This window comes from Pteropus medius, unplaced genomic scaffold, assembly GCF_902729225.1.
Source record: "Pteropus medius unplaced genomic scaffold, Ma_sr-lr_union100, whole genome shotgun sequence".
In the NCBI taxonomy this organism is placed as follows: domain Eukaryota; kingdom Metazoa; phylum Chordata; class Mammalia; order Chiroptera; family Pteropodidae; genus Pteropus; species Pteropus medius.
Window position 1 is genome coordinate 5,617,034 of NW_024349802.1, and position 22,072 is coordinate 5,639,105.

Here is a 22,072-nt window from a genome sequence, read left to right on the forward strand (position 1 = left end):
TGGGACAGTTTTAATTTTTTAAAAACATTAGCCATGGTCCCCACAGGAAGCCTGGTGGAGGATACCCAAAGGAAGAGAGGGCCCTGGAGAGAGACAGGAGAGGTCTGTGTCCTCTGTGTCCAGGGCGAGCCAGGGTGGTCAGGGACCTGCCTGGTCTGGCTCCCAGGTGGAGGTGCATGAGGACAGGTCGAGAGGGAGCTGCCTGGGGCTAGGAAGGCTGGTCTGTAGGCGGCATCAAGGTTTGGACTTTACAGTTTCACCAGCTCGAGATGCGGGAGTGAGAGAAAATGGTGCTGGGGGACGCAGAGGAGACTGGGGTGGCATGTGCTGTGGCAGCAGGTGAGTGAGAGGCTCCCGGCCAGGGAAGGTGTGGCGGTGGCTTTTGGAATGGGGAGAAGCAAACAATGCCAGGGAGTCCCAAGGAAGACCCATGAAAGCCTGAGGTGATTGGCTCCACGGAGTGACAGAGACAGGTCGGGGAGGCCAAGAGGAGGCTGGGGCGCTGAGTCGATCCGGGGGTGAGAGGCTGCTCTGTCTTAGATCAATGACTGGGTGCAAACTGGGCTCTCAGCACGAACACGAGCTTTGACATCAGGCCTGTGACTAGAGACACAGAGGCAGCTCTCCTGGCCCAGCACTGGACCTGACTCTCTGGGTCCCAGGTAGCCATGAACAATGCTGGCAAGCTGGGCCCATGGAGGGACAAGGCCACTGTGCCAGCTCCAGGGCATTCAGAGGAGTGCCACTCCCCAAGCCATCAAAATAGGGCAGCCTCGCAGGGCTTGGTGAGATGAGCCCTCCCAGCCTGGACCTCAGCACCCGCCGCCCAGGTGAGCCCTGCCCCAGGAAGCCGCTCTGCTTCCTCACTGTCCTCACAGCAGGTGGTATTCCTGGCATTGAACGCATCTGCTTTTGAAGACATTCTCCCATATGGTTCTCATGAAATTTAAAGCGGGGGCTAGTTAGTGTCCCGAAAGCACCCATGAAGGAGGATGACTGAAGAGGTCTGGGACTCCTGGTGGCAGGTGGAGGCCTGTCTGAGGGGTGAGAAACTGCCTGGGTGTTCCTAAGGCCAGGCTGCCACTTGTCTGTACAACGTGAGAACTCTTTGAGCGGGGGGCTCCTGTACAGTTGAAGAGCCACTGAATAAAACAGAAAGTGGCAGCTGATTCATGTGCATAAATATCAATTGGAAGACAAAGAATGCCATCTTCCCTTTGTTCTCGGGCCCTTTGAAGTGCCATGGAAAAATATAGGCACACCATCACCCATTGCCAAGCAGTGCTTGTTATGAGAGCATCATTTAAGTGAACTGATTTGGGCTTCAAAGATACCGAGGTCCAGCAATATCTATTAGAGCAGACACCTGGGCTCCAGGCTGGGGGTTCCTCCAGGTGACATCGACCTCTGTCCCAGGGCAGAAAGTCCTCCTCTCTTCCCTGACAGATGCAGCCTCGAGCCTCTGCTGAGCACCCCAGGGACTAGAGGCCCGTTCCCTGTCACACAGACAGCCCCAGCTGTTGGAAGACTCACCATTTTATGGTGGAAACTGCTCCCACAGGGGAAGCGAGCTTCATGACAGTGACGAGTAGGGTATCTGAAAGCTGCCTCCTGCCACCCACTCACAGTCTCAATGTCTGCCTGTCGGGATGCCCAAACCTATCACATCAAACTTCCAGTGAAGGCCGTCACACCTGGAGACAGTTCAGACAATGTTCATGCTGGGCTTTTGGGGACCATTGGGGAAAGTCATCAGTGTTTTTTTTTACTGTCCCATGGATGACAAAGGCCCCACACCATATGCTCTCCTGGTCTTCCCCATCCTGGAGTCCACCTGCTTATCAGAATTTCCTTAAACACATGATACCAAGGAGAGAATGCTTGACTCAGCTTGGCCCAGAGGGTGCTGGTGCTCAGTGGGGTGTCCCCTCCCTCCTTCAAAGTCTCTATGAAGACTGGGTCACCATTCGCCAGGCCTTCCAACAACCTCTCTTGGAGCCAGCAGGAACCCTGCTTCCAGGCTGCCAGGGATGGACATTTAAAGGTGGGAAAAAGCCAATGAGAGAACAACCCAGAGATTCTACTTCACTCTGGACCAGTTCTGAGTGACACTTAGAGTGGGAATAATAAACTAGACAAATGAAAGTCAGGTGATGCAGTGTTCGCATCATGTATACGGGACAGATTGGGACACATTCAAACAGTGCTCTCCGGCCCTCTGGAGGATCCCAGGACTCTGCCTTTCAAAGGTGGTATTTCATGGTGGAAACTGGGCTTCCAGTGGGGAGAGAAGGGGATTCATGATTCTGACAAGCAGGGAATTCTAACTGTGCCTAGAGGGAGGTGGCTCTGTGTGTCCGGCTCCCGCACAAGCTGCTCCTTCCAGGAAGGGCTTTGGGTCATAGGAAGAGCTCTCCACCCTTCTATGTTAATGGTCACCCAGGGGGCTGTCAGCATAGTGCCCCTTGGCCCCCTGGGTGAGGCACTAAGGTGGGTGGCCAACATAAGCACCCAAACAGCAGATGGTGCCCAGATTTCAGCACGAAACTCTGTCTGGGTCTACCTACAACACGATGCCCTTCTCTATGTTGGCTTAAATAGGGCTGTTGACAGAACCTCAGAACAATCCATAAAATAGTGAGTCCCAGAAGCCCGAAAGTCTCTCCCCTTGGGCCCTGCCTCCCTCCTGCACTGAGCATACCCAGCAGCACAGAGAGGGGGTGCCAAGTCACTTGCCTCTGCTAGACCTGAAATGGAGGCATTTAGGCAAGGGAACCCTGAGCCCACCCTGGTGGTAGCTTAGAAAAGGTGATTTCAAGGCTCTGCCCCTGCCCCTGCCCCTCCCCCAACCCCCCACACTCAGGCTTACTGGCCTGGCCACAAAGGAGTTTATTTTATAATTAAATGCAGTGATTATGGAGACCAGTTTATTCACATTAAGATCTTTTCGAGGGAGGGTTCATTTCGGTGGTGGAGCTGAAGGGAGGAGGGCAGGTTCCCGTGGCACACAGACACATCACCAGAGACAAGTTCTGAATTCATCCTCTCTTCTCTGTGCAAGTGAGTTGTGAAGATGGAACGACTTAACAGTTTCCCTTCTACATGGACATAGTGACAGCTCTACCGTCCTGGTTAAACACGGACCCCTCTGACTACGTCCTTGGTGGACAGTTAAACAAAACATCCTCAGATCAACAAGTCAGGCCTATGACAGTGCCGGGTGGCACAGGGCCACAGACTGGGAGACAGATCTTGGAATCTCAAACATTTTTGAGATGAAAGGAACCATGAGACCATCAAAATCATAAACCAACCATCTCAAAATGAGTGGGCTGAGTTCCACCAGTGAGCTGGCATACAACCTAACCAAATACATGATTTAAAACGTTTATACGAAGCAGAGCTGCAGGGGCTGTTTTGATTTCGACACCTTTGCCTCTCTTGAAGGAATGCTCTGCTGACTTAACCTGCGGCGAACTCCTGAGCAGCAGCCACCTGCCCTCCCTGGGCTGCAGGCCCTATGCCCAAGAAAGTGGTGTTTTGACTTAATGCTGAGTGAAGAGATCAGATTATAAAAGTGTTATTTTTTAGGGAAAAAAGTATGTGCATAGGTGTGTGTGTATGCTCATACTATATATATATATATATATGCACACACACACACATACACACACACGCACACACACGAAGAAAAAACTCTAGTTACATACCAAAATATTATCCATTTTTCTCTCTGATGATAAATAGCTTCCATTTTTCTTTCATGCTTTTCTATAGTTCCTAAATTTTCTGCAAATAACATATAATACCTTTGTCATCAGAAAAACAACAGTAATAAAAAGAAAGCAACAGTGGTTGCTTAAAAAAAAAAAAAAACAACCCAATCAAGGTTTTTCTGCTTTGATTGAAATAGCAAAGCCTCGAGCTAGTTCCCCATTGTCAGAAAACAGCTGGAATGTTGGAGAAAGCATGAAAGGAAGCAAACTGGTTAGTAAAAAGTAGTGGAGGAGCTTCAAAGGTAGGTGCTCCTTTGTGACAAAAATGTGCCTTCCTCTATTCTTGCTCCTGTTGGGTAGAGTTGATCCATTAGAGGCAGCTACCCCAAACACATACCTATCTGGAAATCTGCCTTTCTATCACGAATAGACTCTAAGGTTAATTTGTTCCTCTCGCGTAGACAGATTTTAAAGTAAGCTCAACTCTTGTGACAAAGGAGTGGAGACAGCAGAAAATGTAAATTTCTGAAAGCTCCACGGCGGGGAGAGCAGACATACCGTTTGCATAAATTGATATTTAGATGTAAACAAGTGGAGGGATATAGTATGTTTATGGATTAAAAGACACAGTCATGGAAAGATGTCCATTCTCCTGAAACTATGAGCATTTGCTACAAAACAAAGGTGTTATTGTAGAACTGTGGGAGAACAGAGGGACCTTTTAGTAAACGATGTTAACACGAGTTGGGATCCATGTGAAAAAATAAGTAAAACTAGGCCTGCACTTTATATCATTCACAAAAAAACTAATTCCAGGTAGACTAAAATAGAAACCCGGGAATCCACTTTTGGAATGACCCATCGATTCGACGCAATACAAATAAAATTTCCAATTGGGTGCGCACGTGCATCCGTGGGTGGCCCATGTACGTGTGGGCACGCACTTGACAAGCGGATTCTACAGCTTATGTATGGTGTGAAGGGCTGAGGACTGCTGCGGTGCTCTCAAGGAGGAAGATCGAGGGCTTGCCTTGCGAGACACCAAACTTATTTTAAAACTCTAGAAATTAAGACAGTGTGGTGCTGGTATAGGAATAGATCAATTGAACAGAGGAAAGGGCTCCACGATAGGCCCCTGAAAATATGAGCATTTGCTACAAAACAGAGGTGTTGTTATAGGCCAATAATCACATGGAAGGTTGTTCAATATCATTATGCTGAATGAAAGGAATGAATCACAAGAGACCACAAATTGCCTGAAATGTGTAGAACAGGCAAATCTATAGCATTGTTTACTAGGGCTGGGGTGGGGGAGGCGGGGCTGTGGTTGGGGGAGGAGTGGGGAGTGACTACTAATGGGTACAGGGTTTCTTTCTGGTGGTGATGAAGATGTCTTAAAATTGTTTATAGAAAATGGTTGTACAACTCTGTGGAGATATTAAAAACTATTGAATCATACACTTTAAATGGGCAAATTGAATTGCATGTTAATTACATCTCAATAAAGCTATATATTAAAAAAACTAAATGTGAAAAGAAACACTATAAAGTAAACGATGATAAAGAATAATGTACAGCCTTGGGAGCAGGGAAGAATTTATTTTAAAGGACACAAAATTTACTAACCGCGAGGAAAAAGTTTTTTTTTTCTTCTAATTGAGATATAATTGACATATAACATTGTGTAAGTTTAAGGTGTATAACATGTTGATTTGCTATATTTCTATATTGCAATATGAGGGGAAAGTTTGATAAATTCAACTACATTAAAATTAAGAACTTCTATCCTTAAAAAGAAACCAAGAGCCAGTGAAAAGTCAAGGCATCATTGGAAGAGTATGTTTGTAATAAACTTAATCAACAAAGAGTAAATATCCAGAATATATAAAGAACTCCTACAAATCAATACAAAAAAGACAACTGAATAGAAAAATGTTCCAAAGGCTTGGGCAGGTACTGCAAAAAATAGGAAATGAAAACGGTCAATAAACACATGAAACGATGCTAATGTCATTTGTAATCAGGAAAGTATCCATTAAAACCACAGAGAGATACCATTTCATACCCACCAGACCAGCAAAACTGAAAAATGTTTAGCTGTCATTAGCATTAGTAACATGAAGGGCGGGAACTCTTATACATTGCTGTTTTCAGGGTGAACTGGCCAAGGATTCTGGAGAACAGTAGACAATAAGGCTAAAGTGGCACAGTGTGTAGGGACATACACTGGAGGAACTTTTGCACATGCAAGGGACGGACATGTAGGAGAATGCTTCCAGCAGCATCGCTTGGAACGGCCTTCCGTGGGAACTGATGCAGGCTGTCGGCAGTAGAATGGATAAATTGTGGTATACTCATATAAAGGGATTTTCAGTAATGCAAATGCAGAAGCTCCAGCTATACTCAATATGGGTGAGTCTTACAAATACAGTGTTGACTGAAAGCAGCAAATCAAAAAAGAACATCTACAGCATGGTTCCATTTATGTGAAATACAAAGTAGGAAAAAGCAAAGCACATTTCAACATATATTTAGGTGAGACAACTATGTAAAAGAGAAAAAGCCAGAACATGACGATCACAGGTGTCAGAGAGGACAGCGGTCACCCCCAGGGCAGGGAGGAGGACATGGAGGGGCGCAGGAAGGAGTGGGTGTTTCTAAAGCACAGCTTAATTCCTAAAACATGGCTCTTTTCTTTATGATTATTTTTTTAGTTGCACACATATGTTTTGTATCTCCTTCTGTCTGTCATATTTCATAATAAAGAATGGAGAAAAAGATTCAGTTTTCAGCCTTCCAATCCTATGAATGTGCTGTTGGTCAGCGCTGCAGGTGGGCACACTACATGCAGGGTGTCACCATGACTCAGGGGTCAGCCCTCGGAGGAAGAGGGGACCTGGGAGAGGGGGCATGGCCTTGGAAAACTTCTGTGACCCCCAGGCACATCCCTGCCATAGGTGACCCTGGCATCTGAGCAATAAAGCCAAACCCTGTTCATGAAGATTTTCTCGGTCCCTTCTGGGCTTTGAAATCCACTGCTTGCTGTTCCGTGGACCAAGGTGAAAACAGGCTTGCTTCCTTCTCCCTCTTTGCCACTCCTCCCTCTCCTGGGCATGTGTTTACTGCTCGGCCCAGAAAACCGCAGTGAGCAAGGCAGACCTGGTCCCTACGCTTCAGTGGAGGAATGATGTTACCCATTACCCAATTAATTGCTTACTGTTGTACCAAGGGATATCAAGGAAAATTTAGGTTTCTGTGCCCACATGCTTGTTAAACCAGGCCCGTACCCAGGCCGAGTGCAGAAATCTTGGAAAACAATGTGAATCTTTTCTATAAAATTTTGTGGGTATTCTCAAACACTGGAGGCTTCAGGGATGTAAAATTTGGTCATTAAGAAGCAATTGGTGTATGATTAATGTAATTGCTTTTGTTATGCTAAAAACTCCAAGTTGCTCTGATATGAAACTCCAAAGAACAGCTTCTTTTTGTGGCTTCAGTCATTCCTGTTTGCATCCTCAGGAGAGCTGGCGGGCAAATAGTTAAATGTAGATGTAATAACAGGTATCCAAACTATCTGTAAGGGAACTATTTTTTTCTGAAGCACCCGAGGAGACGACTGTGAGCCTTCGACCCCGATGTTCTGTTTTACAGCCTCCCTGGGGATTTTCTTTAGCACTAAAGAGGAGTCTAGACGTGATGGGGAATGTGGCTTGCTGCTTCTTCAGTGTACTCCCACCTGGACGTGTGGTCCAATGGGAATGTTCGCATCCATCCGTGGTCTCACACGTGACCGACTAAAGGGTAAGTGGGGACCCCAGAGGACAGCCAGAACTGTCCTTCCTCACCATCTCCTGTCCGCCCCCGGCGATGACTGTGGAAGCCGGTGTTGAAGTGGGTCTGTGTGACCAGGCTGAGCCAAGCTACTGCTGACCCACACTGGATGGGCAGTGTGAGCGGGAACACACTTGCCCTGGGGTCCCAGGATTTTGTTATTGCAGCGTACCCCGACCCGCCCCTGGAGCCGCGGGGGCGCGCCTCTTCATCCCAAGAGAATAACACTCACTGCATGACTGTTAGCGCCCATCATCCCCTCCTCCTCCTCCCACTTTAAACTGGAGTCAAGAACACTGAGAAATAACTCATTTGTTTGTTAGTCACTTATTTATGATTCAGACTGTGATTGAAAAACTGGAGTGAGAGATTCCTCCAACGAAGACAAACGTGTTGGCTCACGTGGGGTTCACGTGCTTGCGGGACCCCGAGGGTCAGATGGCAGTGGTGGCTCCACCCCCACCTCACAACGCGGGGCGATGTCCAGGGGAGCTCGGACAAGCCGCAATTTCGACTGTGTCTAAATGCTAGTAAAGCTGTTTAAGCTGTTAAAAAGTCAAAGCTGTGGCTCGTGCCACGCAGTAAATACTCCCAGTTCACTATGGAACATGTTATCTTTCAGCCACTTGCTTTAGATAGTGTGGGCACACAAGGCAGACTTCCTGGGGAGAGGGGTGGAGAGGGACAGTGGGATGGGGGAGGTGAGAAGATGAGGGGAAGAGGGGAGGAGGAGGCAGGGGAGAAGAGAGAGGAGAGACCACGATGGCCTGGTGGACATTCAGTCAGCTTCCCCCTTTTAACCTGGCTCTGGCCTCAGCTAGACCAGGCCCGACATGCCCACGCGGCCTTGACTGATACGCTACTGCTCGGCCATTCGGAAATGAACCTTTCCTCCTGACTTTGCCCTACCCTGAGCTTCAGATGTCCCCCAGTCATAACCTCTCCTCTGGCCCAATCCAACACTCCCTCCTGGTCACCCCTGCAGCCCAGACTCTATTGGCGGGCCCTCAGCCCGATGGGGAGGTGAGCTGCCTTCTCCTGGACAAAGTTTGCTCGGCACAGCTCCCTCCTGCTAAAACTCTGGTCATCAGGTTCCCAGCCTTGCCCTCCAGCTTGAGGTTCCCCTGGTGAGAAACTCCCAACCACAGTCTCCGTGGGGGTGGGGCGTGGGGAGAGGGGGCCTATGTGAAGGACATGCCTCTGCTTGGATTGGGCCAAGAAACCTGCCAAAAACAAGCCTCGGTTCTGTTCAATGACAAGCCAGTGCCCACTGCCTAAGAATTTTTCTCCAATTAACCGAAGACTTGTACCTGCCTGTCTGACTGACCGGCCCCCTGGGAGAAGACAAGACATGCCATCACTCAGCAGGGACACCTCAAACATTTGCTCTGTTAATTGGCCGCTGCCTTATTAAGAGGCGGGTCTCCCGCTGCAGCCTCATTACCATTTCCAGGAGAACAATGGCTCCCTGTTCTCCCTCCTCGCCAGAGTCAATCAAGGCGGCTGATTAAATACTTTGATTCCTGTTTCTCTGAACCTGGTGGCTGGCCTGTGAGGTGTGTGGTTCCCAGACAAAGGTATCCTAGGAAAGAAGTCACGTTAGGCTCTAACCTGCAGCCTCTGTGTCCTGCCGCCATCTCCAGCCACCCGCACACCTTTCTCCCGTTCTACCTCGTGCCTTCATTCCCCTCTAATTTTCCTGCTCTTGAGTTTGCATTTCCTATCATTTGAGTGTTTAAGTACAATTTCAAACAGTTTTTTGTTTAAACTTAAGCTGGAGGAAGAAAAGAACTTTACTGGGAAAACAGCCATTGGCAAAAAGCACCTATAAAACTGGTAGGTGAAGGAGGGCGAGGACTTCTGGGGTCCAGGGCCACTCCTCCACCCTCCTGTGGAACTCCTGGGTGCTGGGTGGGGGGCGAGGGTGGGCTACAACTCAGGGGAGGCAGGTGAAATGAGCCCAAGAGCTCGATACTCCATCTGCAGCCCAGGGACATGGACTGAGCCCGCCATCTGAGCAGCTTCGAGTCAGCATCTTGCTTCCTGGTGCGGTGGCAATGGAGTGTGCCCCTGACAAGGTGAGCACCTCTGCAGGGCTGTTCAGGGCCTGGTCCATATGGGATGCTTGGCTCCTGTCGACCAAAGGACCTCATGCAGGCCTACCTCACGATGGTCTTGTATTTCCAGTTGGACAAGGACTGGCCGAGGTCTGAGGAAGTCACTTAGAACCGTCCTGCAGTGAGTAGGGGTAATCACTGCCCTCATCCTGAGGGTTGCTGTAGGATCGATGAGAGAAGATACCCAGCACTGGGCCTGGCATGTAGCACGGGCTTTTTACATTAGATATTATCCTGCCCTCTGTTCCCACCCAATCTCTGGTCTCTTAGGGCGAAAAGTATAAAATCACGATAAATTAGCTGCACATTTTCGTGATTGGAATCGCGGCCAACTGAGTTGAACCCAAAGAAAGTCTGGAGGGGCCTCTACTTTGAGTTATTTCTTCCCCGGCCTTCTAGATGCACTTGTTCATGGGTGAGTCTAGTTTCCCACCACCTGTTCCTCTAAATTAGCGTGTGGGCTCCTGCCTGCATTTCTCAAAAGAGAGAAGCCACGTTTCCCAGCAGAGGGCTTTGCTTCCCTTTTCTATAGATCCCCCTTCTCATCAGAGCCTCTGAAACTGTTAGGGGGGTGTTTACTAAGACAAGACTGGCATACAAACAAGGTTTTCATGCTACTAAAGCGTGGCAGGGGTTGGGGGTCGGGGAGGGGATACCGGTAAGAAGGAACATGAGGCAAAAGTGGAGAGAGGAGCAATCGGGAAATGGGGGTGTCTCCCTCCCCCTGCGAACAAAGCCCGCCCTTCCCAGGTTTCACTCCGTGGGAGTGCGGGTACTTCCTTTCTGTGCAACGTGCTCACTGCAGTGGTCACGGCACACAGCCACATGCAGACGGTCACTAGGGTTTAAAGACAGAATGCGTGTGAATGTAATTCATTTCACTGAAATGACCAGATGTGGCAATGCTTGATGTCTGCGGAAAACTCTACATTCCATCCATGTCCCCTTAGGGGAAGATCAGTTTTAGGCCTATGTTGTCTGATTAAGTCACGCACTGCAAGTGTGAGTGGGGGAGGAAGGAATGATGTCGGTGGCGCTTAGCAAAGCTGCATTAATTATCTCCGTCTCTGCTGCCGCCCTTTGCCCACCATGCCTAATTATTCAAGTTCCGCTCGTTCCCCAAGGTTCAGGTCAAGTTCTCCTCACTCGGGAAAGTCCCTCCTAACTGCTGCAGTGGCCCCCGGTGTATAGTGAGAGAAGAAGGCAGGTCCCAGTACCTGTGCTGTCATTTACCAGCTCAGTAACCAGGCAAGTTATTTGGCCTCTCCTAGCTCCTAAGAAAAATGCCAGCTGGGAGGAGAATGACATGAGATGATGCCCGTAAAGCGTCAAGTATGGGCTTGGAACCTGGAAGATCTCAACGAATGGCAGCCATTATCATGCTGACCCCACCGCGATGGCCATTCCCTTTTCTTCTGTGTGGTTTTACCCCACGGTGGCCACTGGCTGTCTCAAGGGTCTAATCTCTTGTTTAAATGTATTTTTTTTTTCTCTTTTTAAATGTATTTTGGGAGAGGTTTTCAAGTCTGTTCTCCCTATTGGAGAGCGATTCTTTGATTTCTGCATTGTTGATCTTGCCCTTTGAGGCTTAAAATGCAGAAGGCGCTTCGGCTATTTGTACTCCACATTCCTTATATCCTTTCCTTACCTCTCCAGCTTCCATTTTATTTTTGTCTGTGGCTCGGCCAATTTATACTTTTTTATCTCACTTCTGAGTTCATGTTTTCTTCGACTTGAGTAGAACACAGCTGCTGGCTACCGTGCTTCTGTTTCCTGTAATAATTTTGCCCAAGAGCATGCTCTGTCTCTGCGTCTCGGGTATGGGACTCCTCCCCTCCTGTGCTGCAGAAGCCGACTTCTCTTTAATTCTTGTTCAAAGAGGTCTCTTCAGGCTTCGCCTCCATTTACTCTTACGCTAGCCCTGGGGAGATTGTCTAGATTGGGAATTACAGCTAACTCCATGGTTACTGTCACACCGTGTCACTACTGGCAGCGGGGCAGGGAGGGTCTGTGGTTATAACTTCCCTGTAACCAGTGCTGGTGGCTAAACAGTGGAGAGTCACCCTTGAAAGTTCCGAGTGAGAAGAACTAACAAGCTGACTCTATATATTTGGGACCATATGTTGCTGACCCTAACCCACCACACCCACTGCGACTCCGGTGTCCTCTTTTGAAACCTTGTCCTCACTCTGAGCTATTCCTTATTCTGCAGCTTTGCAAAGACCTCTTTCTCAGTGGCCCTTTCCCAACCATCACCCTCGTTGGGAAAGGTTCAGCTATCAGACCCACTATACACTCAGGCGCTTCTCATCCACGGTCCCCCAAATCGGTGGACAGGCTCAGATGGAGAAAAGTTTAAAATCACAACTACGAGGGCTCACGCAGAGCTGGGTGTAAGTGAAGGTCTCTACAATGCCCCATATGAAAGACCTTGAATTTGTTATATATCAATGGAAACATGAGTCACTGGGTGAACCATCAGAGAGGGAGGGAAGTGGGAAGAGAGAGAACAGATGAGTCAGAGAACTCAGCCTGGCAGAGTGAGGTTAGGAGCAGGCCAGGGCTCAGAGAGGCACTTGCTGGACCACCGGGGACCAGACCTGTGAGTCACACCTTAGCCAATGAAAGTGAGTGAGCGTGGACTATAAGACAAGCAGTGGAAGAGGAAATGAAAGTTCCCCGAGGAAGACAAGAAAACAGACATGCCTGCCAGGTCACTGGATGAGCCTTTCCTTCCAGCTACAAAGAGAAATGCACCACTCAGACCCCTTGTAATAAATTGACGGAGTTCACTGTGTCTGAAGATTTTAATTACCTGCAAGCAAAGCAATTTTACTACTTTCATTTAGAGGAGCTTTTCGAAAGTAGTTTCACTCCAATTACCTTCCTTAATGAGTGACCAAAATGCATCAAAGCAGAAGCGAACACAAGAAAGGCAGAGGACAGGGCTCAAGAGGATAGGGAGCCTGCAGCTGGTGGTGGTAAAGCTCTGTCTCTCTCACTGGCTTCGAGGACACTCCGTGTTCTGGACCCGGCTCTCCGTGGCACCTGGAACAGGGCTAGGCACAAGTTTACCTACAATAAGGAACCACAGGGGGTTCCCGAGGCCCCAGGATGCTGCCGAGGGCTGGGTTTCAGTTTTCTGAAGCCCTGACCCTTGGCTCTCCTGGCCGAAGACACAACTCCAGGGCCAAGTATGGGATTGTTCAGTGTGGTCTTCTCACTTGTGCATTCGGTGAGCCTGCTCGGCTTGGGATGTTTACCCACGCAGACTCTCTGCTGATGGAGGTCGGCACGCGCCTACCTCTCGCTCCCTGGGTCATGAGCGAGACCCCCCTGATTTATGTCAGTTAGTTTGACAGTGGTAAGTGTTCCTCCCTCTCTTTGTAGAAAAAGATGACCCAAAACACAATGTTTCACCCTCTAAAAAAGCAGGCAGAGAGGCTGGGTAGCCATGCCCTTTGCAGGGGCTGGGGCTTAGGAAGGGTGAGACCAAAAGCCAAGAACAGGCTGATCCCAGGCTTCTCTTCAACTCCTGCACCCACCATCCTCCCAGCCACTGGCCTCTTCAACTCCTCACACTACCGCCAGGCGACAGAAGAATGGGAAAGGGATTCCACGTGAACAGAAGGGCATGTGAGCCCTTTCCTTCAGCCTGTTAATAAGCAGAAAACACTTTCGGGCAGGGACCCAGAGCCAACATATTTGAGTTGTGGCTGGTCTGACAGCTGCTGAGTTTGTCACACAGATAATTAGATAAACTGCTTGAGCACGGAGATTCAATATGCAGTATCATTTACCGGCTGCTACAAGGGGGACTTGATCTTAATTGAAGGTGCTATAGGGGAGAACCTTAAAGAAGTCCCAAATCAACTTCTTCTTGCTCCAGTAATTAAACATTTGACTCCTGACCATCATCCAAAGCCTCCCAAGTGTTGGCCATGGGCTGCTTTAAATGGTTCTCTACAGCCTCAGCCCAGGGCACCCTTTGTCTCTGTGCAGGGCCTTCGTCCAGCAGCCCCCTGGGGGAAATCTGGCAGGGGTAGGAGGCTCCAAGTCACCCCTCCCCTGCCTCCTTCTGCCTCCTTCCTTTCTTGTGTTCTGTCAGTACACTTGATGGCCCCCATCACAGAGAATCCATCGTGTCCTTTGAGCAGGGTCTTCCATAGGAATCCATCACCTCTTTCACTGGGACCCTCTGATTAGCACTGCATGGAGGGTCTCCAACGGGCTTCCCATGCTTTCACTTGGGAACCTCTGAGGGACTGCATATATTCTAGTTAGAATATAACCATCAATTTTTGCATTCATCTGAAAAATGAACGGAACATCTCTAATGAGCTAGGGATAGCAAGATAAATCACATTTCCCCACTGGTAAGGACGCCCTGTGTGGTGGGAAGATAGGCAAGCTGATAAGAAGTTAGAAGAGGGACCCTCCCCCCGGTAGAAGTTCCGGTAGAACCTTGGACAGCTTGGGGCTCACAGAAGAAATCCGCTAGGCCCTTTGGGTTTATCTCAGATACAGTGAGCCCGGAGGTGCTTGGCCATGAACTTCTGGACAGGTCATCTCTTCCAGCCCTTGGTAGGCCCTCATGGCTCCTTGGGCGATGGTGAAGAGGATGGTTCCCTCAATGCCACCCCTTGGTAAGCACGGTAGAATAAATAGACAGTACAGCACAGGGGCTAAGAGTTCGGGCTTCCACTGGCTAACAAGGCCTACGTGGATGTCTCACTCCCAGTGTGACTTCCTCTCAGACCTCTCTCCCCTTCCTTGTTCTGCTCCAGCAACCCTGGACTCCTCGTTGCTCCCCAGACACGCCACCCAAGCTCTCACCTCAGGGTCTTTGCACCTGCTGTTCCTGCTGCTGGGATGTTCTTCCCCCAGTTGTGCGAATGCCTCTCTCCCCAGCCTCCCAGCCTCCTTCAGGTCTTTTCTCAAACATTGCTTCTCATATCAGAAGCTCTCACTGACCCCTTTCCCGACTTCATTCCTCTCCATGGCACCTGTCACCACCCAACACACTTTATCTCTTATTTACTGTCTCTCCTACAAGACAGCATGTGTTGTGAGGGCAGGGATCCTGTCCCTTTTGTGCACTGTTATATCCCCAGTGTCCAGAACAGACCTGACCCATAGGAGGTATATGTTCGCTGAATGAGTGGATGGTCAGTTTCATCTTGGAAAGCTTAGGCTTAAAGCCATATGAAAGGTGAATCTGAAGAACTATCTGACCAGGAGCTAGGAGGATAGCTTGGGGGTCACGGAGGTCGTCCAGGTGAGAGATGGTGGTGGGATAGATGTATGTGGTGGCCGGAGAGGCAGAGGAGTGGGGGAAGAATGAAGAAATCATAAAGAAGTACATTTGGCAGGGTTTTGAAGCAGGAGCTCAGCTACAAAAGGAAGCAAAAAAAGATCCCAGTTTCTTGGGTGTGTGTGAGGGTGTGTGTGTGTGTGTATGGGGGCGGGCCATCACTGAAACAGACACTATGTGAGCAAGACACCATAGCAGGGGCAGAGGGGAGAGGGAGATGGAGAGTTCGCTTGGCCCAAACTGGATGAGAAGTGCCCGTGGGCCTTCAGGGGAGGGTCCAGGCAGACGACACAGAGAGGTCAGGGATGAAGATGTAGTTGGGTCTTTTTTCCACAGGAGGCATGGCTGGAACCAAGAATGGGGTGTATGCAAAAAGAAAGGCCCCCAGGACAACCTATGTGTAAAAGCTACTGGTGAGTATCAGAAGTCAGACAGAGAGAGAGACTACTGTATGATTTCACTTACATGAGGAATCTAAAAAAAAAAAAAAAATGAACAAAACAAAAATGGACTCAGAGAACGAACTGATGATTGCTAGAGGGGATGAGAGGATGGATGAAAAAGGTACAAGAGAATAAGAAATACAAACTTCTATACATAAAATAAATAAGCCACGGGGATGCAGTACACAGCACAGGGAATATAGTCAATAATAGCGTGATAACTTTGCACAGTGACAGATGGTTGCTAGACTTAGCGTGGTGATCACTTCGTAAGGTATATAAATGTCAAGTTACTATGTTGCATACCTGAAACTAATATAATACTGTTTGCCAACCTATACTTCAGTAAAAATTTTAAAAAAAGCTATTGGAGAAGGAGGGGCTTGTGAGAGGTCAGCAGAGTCAGGGCTGGACCACAGAAGCCATGGGAGGGGCCGTAGGAACACTGACAGATGCCATTGCCAGAGGGATGCAGTAAGACCAGGTCTGAAAAGCACCACCTGGACTTGCCATCTGGAAGGTTACTGTGATCTTAACGGGGACAGAAGCCAGCCTCAGACCCTGGTGGGCAGCATGCAGAGGGAGCTGGGGAAATGGAGGCAGCCAGGGCAGGTCAAGCTGTGGGTACCTAAGAGAGAAGGGAAGGGGAGAGATGAAATGGTGCTTGCATGGATGCTAGGACAAAGCCACTTTCCTGTGGCTTTAGGAGACCCTGAGCCTGTCAGCAGCTGAGAGATGACTGAGGAGCGCTGAGAAGGAGGGGTTGGAAATGAGGAGGGGGTGCCAGGGAAGAATAGGAAACACTGGGCGGGGGGGGCTCCAGGCTGCCGCTTGTTTCCATAGCGAAATCAATGCTGTGCGAGACTTTCTCAGCTCAATAACTTATTAGCAGTTTTTAATTACTGGAATGTAATTAATTCATCCCAAGTACGGTGGTTCTGTGAAGCACAGTACACGTGCTGAACTGATAACATTCTCGCACATTTGCAGGGTGCTCCCGCCAAGGCATATTCTTGCATAAAACCCAGAGGAACTATCCAGAGAACACACATGTTTGTTTAAAGTCATGTTTCTTGATCCTAGAAGCAGATGCTACAAATGGCATGACTGAGCTCTGAGGGCCGCTGTGCTGGCAGTGGGATGGTGGGGTGGGGGCTTTTAGTGAACTTCCAGTTCCGTTGCCCCGAGCTGTTTGCATGGGTGACGACAAGACCTACTGGGGAGGCTGCCAGACAGAAGACAGTCCAGGAAGATTCCATTGGCCTTTGAGGTCTTGGGGTGTCTCTGGCTACAGCAGCCCCCCCACCCCCGTGATGGCCCAGATAGCAGAGACCTGTCAATTCCATGAGATCGGGCCTGCCATCCTGATTACAATGGCATCCTCAGGTCCTGCACAGCCACGGCCCCCGTGGGCATTCAGTAATGTTTGTGAAGCTTGGTGGCTTGGTGAAAAACGGCCAGACCCTCTTCTGTGGACCTCGAAGTGAAGGCCGGGAAGGGTACTGGGTACAGAGAGATTCCTTTGCAAGGACTGGGAGAGCAGCAGGGGCCTCTGGGCAGAATGTGGGTGAAGCCAGGAGGGGGAGGAAAATTGGAAGAAAATGAAGACAGGAAAAAGGTTTGGAGAGCAAGTGGAGGCCACAGCCAAGAAGCCAGACAGGGCTGAAGGAGGACTCATCCAGGGGGCTCTGCTGTTTTGTCCCCGGCCTCTTCCGGCAGCCTCTGGGCTACCCGGACTTCTCTGGTGTTTTAGACGGGGGGAGAGTGGCCTATCTGGAAGCTCTTGTGAGTTTGGTACAACTGTGCCAGCTTTCCTAGCGAAGCCCCCAGCTGGGCTTCTTGCTGACCTGAAGTGCAGCAAGGCCCTAGCCCAGCAGCCACGAAGCCTTTCCCACTGACCAGGGGTCCAGAGCCCTCCCTTCACACTAGGAAGTCTCCTCGGGAAAAGAATGAAACCATTGCATCTGCTGTGATCACGCCTTTGCAGGACAAACGGCCCCCAAACTGTAGATGCTTTTGAAGGGTGGAAGCAATGGCAGAGCCTGTACAACATGGGGCAGGTACTAGTGCTCTCTGGGCGTCAAGGTCCCTGAGACATGAGAAATTGGACCGGCTTATCCTACACCCAGTCGACTTGAGTTCACACAGCCTGGTTTGGCACCCAGGCCTTTCTCAGTTCCCCCTTACCCGCTTGTCTGCATTTATTCCCAGCTGTACCCTACCCTGCAGAATCTGCATTCTAATGACCTGCTCTCCTCTGGGTCTGCAGGTATTTCTCACCTGCACCCAGGATGCTTTAAATCACTCTTCAAGATGCACCCCGAATGTCTTTATCCAGCTCCTTCCCTAGACCTTCCCCTTCTCATCCTCAGGTAGCTACTCTCTCCCTTGGACTCAGCTGACAGTTCCTGAGAGCCTGTCATGCATTCCAGAAACTCGTAGATCTGGAATCAGCAGCTCCTGATTCTCCACTTGTTTCTCTATTAACTTGCTGGGTGAACTTGGATGACTCATTACATCACTTTTCAAAAGGCAAGGCAGGTTGAGAAAGTGGTTTAAGTTTGAGCATTTGAAGTTCAATACCAGTCATTCGTTAAATAATCATGGAGGCCAACCTCTTAGCCCACACATAGCGTTGCCACACACGGGCAGGGGTCTAACAGCCTCTTGCACTTGCCACTTGAATGTGTCCTGATGTTTGCAATGACATCGCCATCAGCCTGAGTAGATTTCACTACGTACCGAGCGCTACTCCTTCCAGATCATGATGACCCTCTGAGGTGTGCACGATCATCATTCCGTTTTACAGATGAGGTAAATGAGGCAGGCAGAACTTATGTGCCTCCTCCAAGGAGGTGTGGGATGGTGCCCTTGAGCCTGTACCCCACTGCCCCCTCAGCCTGGCCTTCCCATGTGATGCTCCCTCGGGCTCCAGCACCTCCCTGCTGTAGGGACCCACTCCGACAGAGGGAAACCCAGGCCTCTATGATGCTGCCACCATCAGGGCCCTGTGATGGAATCTCACACACTTTGGGAAGCCGAGGATTCGTGCTGAGCCTGGGTGACACAGCTGGAGATATGCGTAGCTTTCCCTGAACAGAAAAGACTTAGGGAAGTATGGAATGCCCTAGAGGCCCCGGGGCTTAATTTATGTTCATAAAGTGACGAGAAGACAAGTAACAACAAAATAACAATAAGAAAAAAAGGAAAAAGAAGTCTCCTTGGCAGCAGGATATATCGGCCTTGCTAACTTGTAAAATGTTGGGTTTTTATTCTCATATTTAGTGACACTTAAGAAAAAAAGATTTGTTAGTGAGCATATAGTGTGCTTAACTTTTTTTTTGTCTAAGATGGAAATTATTTCCTCTGATTTCAGGAGCCTGGGAACTCCCTCTGAAGTACCAAAGTGGGCTGACAAGCAGCATGCAGGATGCGAAAGCTCGAGGTCCGGTTCGAGCTGATCCCTAACGGGCTCTTTTCTTCCATGATTTCACGGTTTGTTTGGAAAGCTGCCGACTACGACATTGTATCACTTGAGATAATACAGCCCTGGCACGGTGAGTGATTGCTGAAAGGCAATCTTGTCTTCTCAAACAGCGTAGGAGATAAAGCGTGAATTCGAAACCAAGTCAGAAAAATAATTTCAAAAGTGCCAACTAGTACACAAATAGGAACCTATGTCACAAGATACCTTTTAAAACACAAAACTCTATATGCAGCGAAAGTTACAGAGAATTCCACCCACTAGCTCTGTATTCTGGCAGAATCTGGTGCTGAGTGAGGATAATTGTGACTCTAAGAAGAAAGGGATACAGCATCCCACATCTTTCCCAACTTCTGATTTTTGGTGAGAAACCCTGTTTGGGACCTCGGGAGAGCTGGTGTCAGGGCTGCAATCGCGAGCTGAAGCAATGCTTTTGAGCTCATTTTGATTTTCTCACATGCTAATGATCCCTAAATGATGTGATATTTCATTCCGAGTTCACAAGGAATTCCATTGCCATGGCAACTGGAGCGTGATACCAGAAGTTCTCTTGTAAACGGGGCTGCCTCCCCTCCCTTGCAGAGAGGTGAGGCCATGTGCCCCCCACACTGTGCTCGGGAGAAACAACCCCCACCTCCCCTTCCTCAGCACACTCCACTCCGGACAGTAGTCCCAATCAGTGACTTCTGGGGGCATAAAAAACCCAGAGAATAAAGTCATCACTTCTCTTTCTAAAATCTGGTAGGACTAGAGAATGGAACGTGGATGATTTCAGAATTTTTATTTGTATGGGAAGAAAAGGTGTTTTTAAGTTTCCTGAATCAATAAGTCCCTGGAAATCTGGGACAAAAGACAAATGGTCATCAAGGGGTTCAAGATAGCATGATATATTTTGCTGCTATCTTGGAGTGGGGAGTGCAGGAAGCTGTCCTTCATACCTTCCCCTCAGTCCCTCTGTCTATCTCTTTCCTCCTGCTCCCTGTTGGAGCTCTTTTCAGGTGAAGATGGGAAGTGCTTGCCCAGAATCCCATCCTCAGGGCCGGCCTCGCTCCATCACCATTGAACCCTGGGCACTCTCCGCGGGCATGCTAGCGGAGAGGCAGGCGGCCCTCCTGCCTGCCAGGGACTGTAGCTGTCCCTGAGCATGAGGCCGTGATGGCTTCTCTGGGGGGCCCAGACCCTCGGGGCTGGGCTTGCAGAAAGCGGAGCCTCTCCTAGCGTCAGGCCTAACATCTTCACCTACCTTCTATCTACCATGAAGCTATCTGGGCCTAGCAATGTTCGCCGAGACTGCTGGGCAGACCTTGCTCCTGCCTCTGCGTTCCCGTCACAGTTAGTGTGTCTTACTGCTCTAGGCCTCAGGCCACATTGAATCAGGTTCATGATGACTAAAGCTGTCATTATGCCAACACCTGTAATGTGCCCGGCACATGCTAAGTGGTTCCTGTGCCGCATCTCATGAACTTTTCTCCACATTGCAAGTGGGTACTGCTCATAGCCCCATTTTACAGCCAAGGAAAAGCCCAGAAACGTGGAGTCACGCACCTAAAGCCACACAGCTGGGAAGTGGCAGAGGCAGGCTGCAGCCTCCGGGAGCCTTATAAGGACTGCTCCCCATTGGAAAGGCAGCTTCGGAGAGCAGAGCGGCCCTGCCCCACCGCGGGGGTGACGACTCACAAAGTCTATGAAGAACTCAGCGAATCAGAAGGATTTGGTGGATAAATTCAACCAGCACGAAGTAGAACCCTAATCTGCTTGCCTGTACCCCATCCTCTCCGGCTCTCCCCCACATCCCTCACAGGATTTTGTGGTGGCTGTTTTTCCCTTGCATGAAATGAGAAATGCTGTTTGAATAACCGATGGTGAGGGAGGCTGTGCACACTGTGATGTAGAAATAAAAACCTTCAGAAAGATGCAATTCGGGGGATATTGGAAGCTGGAGAACGGAACATCAGTCTATAAAATTTCAACACGGCCAATAAAGCTGGAGCAACCGGTCAAGTGTTTTAGTGCTCACGGCTGCTGGGGAAATGGCAGGCACACGGCCGGGCAGTGCTTCCAGACCGGGGGCATTTTTCTCGGGCTCATTTTGGTTTCATTTCCATAATGTGCCTCATGATGTCTGAAGCACCTCAGTGTTAGTGTCATAAGCACAACCATGGAAGTATCCAAGAATATTGCCGTCAGCAGAGAGCTTCACTTTCCAGAGCCCCGAGCACGCCAGGGCCCCTAGCTGCCACAGCCTGAGGGTGAGGGTAGGAAGGCGGCCTTTATGTGAGTGCAGGAGGCGTGAGCAGGGCCTGCGGAAGGCCCAGAGACCTGTGCCCCACTGCTGAGAATGCTCCCCCTCACAGCACCCCGGGGCTTGGGGCCTGTTAGTGTGAGGCCCCCACAGCTTTTGCCAGCTCAGAAGCTAGTGCTGCAGGCACTGGTGGGGATTCTGTTCCCAGTTACCCCAAGGAAGGTCTCTGCCCAACCACACCTGGGCTCTGCCACCTCCAATGTCCCCCATGTCCCCATCTGCCCACACGCTGCTTCTGCCTTCTCACAGTTCCTAATTTATTCATGTGTGGCCAGGGTCACAAATGTTTCCACAGGCTGCAGCATGTACCATTCCATGGGGCCACATCAACGTGGGAATTTATGCTCTAACTTTCTCATCTTCAAGCATTTGTGGGCCACTGAGCATCCACTTGGTGCGCGTGCGGCACCACGCCAGGTGCTGAGAGTGAGTCAGTGTGTGAAGAGCCGCGGGCCCTGCCCTGGAGGCGCTAACACTTTCGCGAGAGCGGACACTGCCCCTCTCTCCTCACTTGGCCCTGGCACAGGGCACGGACTCTTTGGCTCCAGCTCCACAGACAGTCTGATGTCTCTGCGGGGCCTTCCCGTCTTGCTCAGAGGTGTTCTGCCAGGTCAGACGCGGAGCGCTATTCCATCAGCAGCCACTCCAGGCCAGAGTTGGAAGCCTGCCATGCTGGGAACCACTGCACCGGTGTCCGCCTGGCCACATTCTATGCACGACACGACCCCCTGATTCACGCGAATGTGTCCGGAGGGGTAAACAGAAGTCCTGTCACCGCCTTGCCAGGGCCCATCCCAGATGAGGGACGGGCACCGCCTTGTGGCCTGGTTCCTAGCCAGGCCTCTCTGGATTCCTCCCTACAGAG

The 22,072-nt window shown here is 49.8% G+C and overlaps 1 protein-coding gene across 2 annotated transcripts in view; it reads right to left on the minus strand.

The window, feature by feature from the left end:
- Nucleotides 1-22,072, minus strand: part of FSTL4 (follistatin like 4) — a 347,748-nt gene that overhangs the window by 158,077 nt on the left and 167,599 nt on the right. The gene's annotated exons all lie outside the window — the stretch shown is intronic.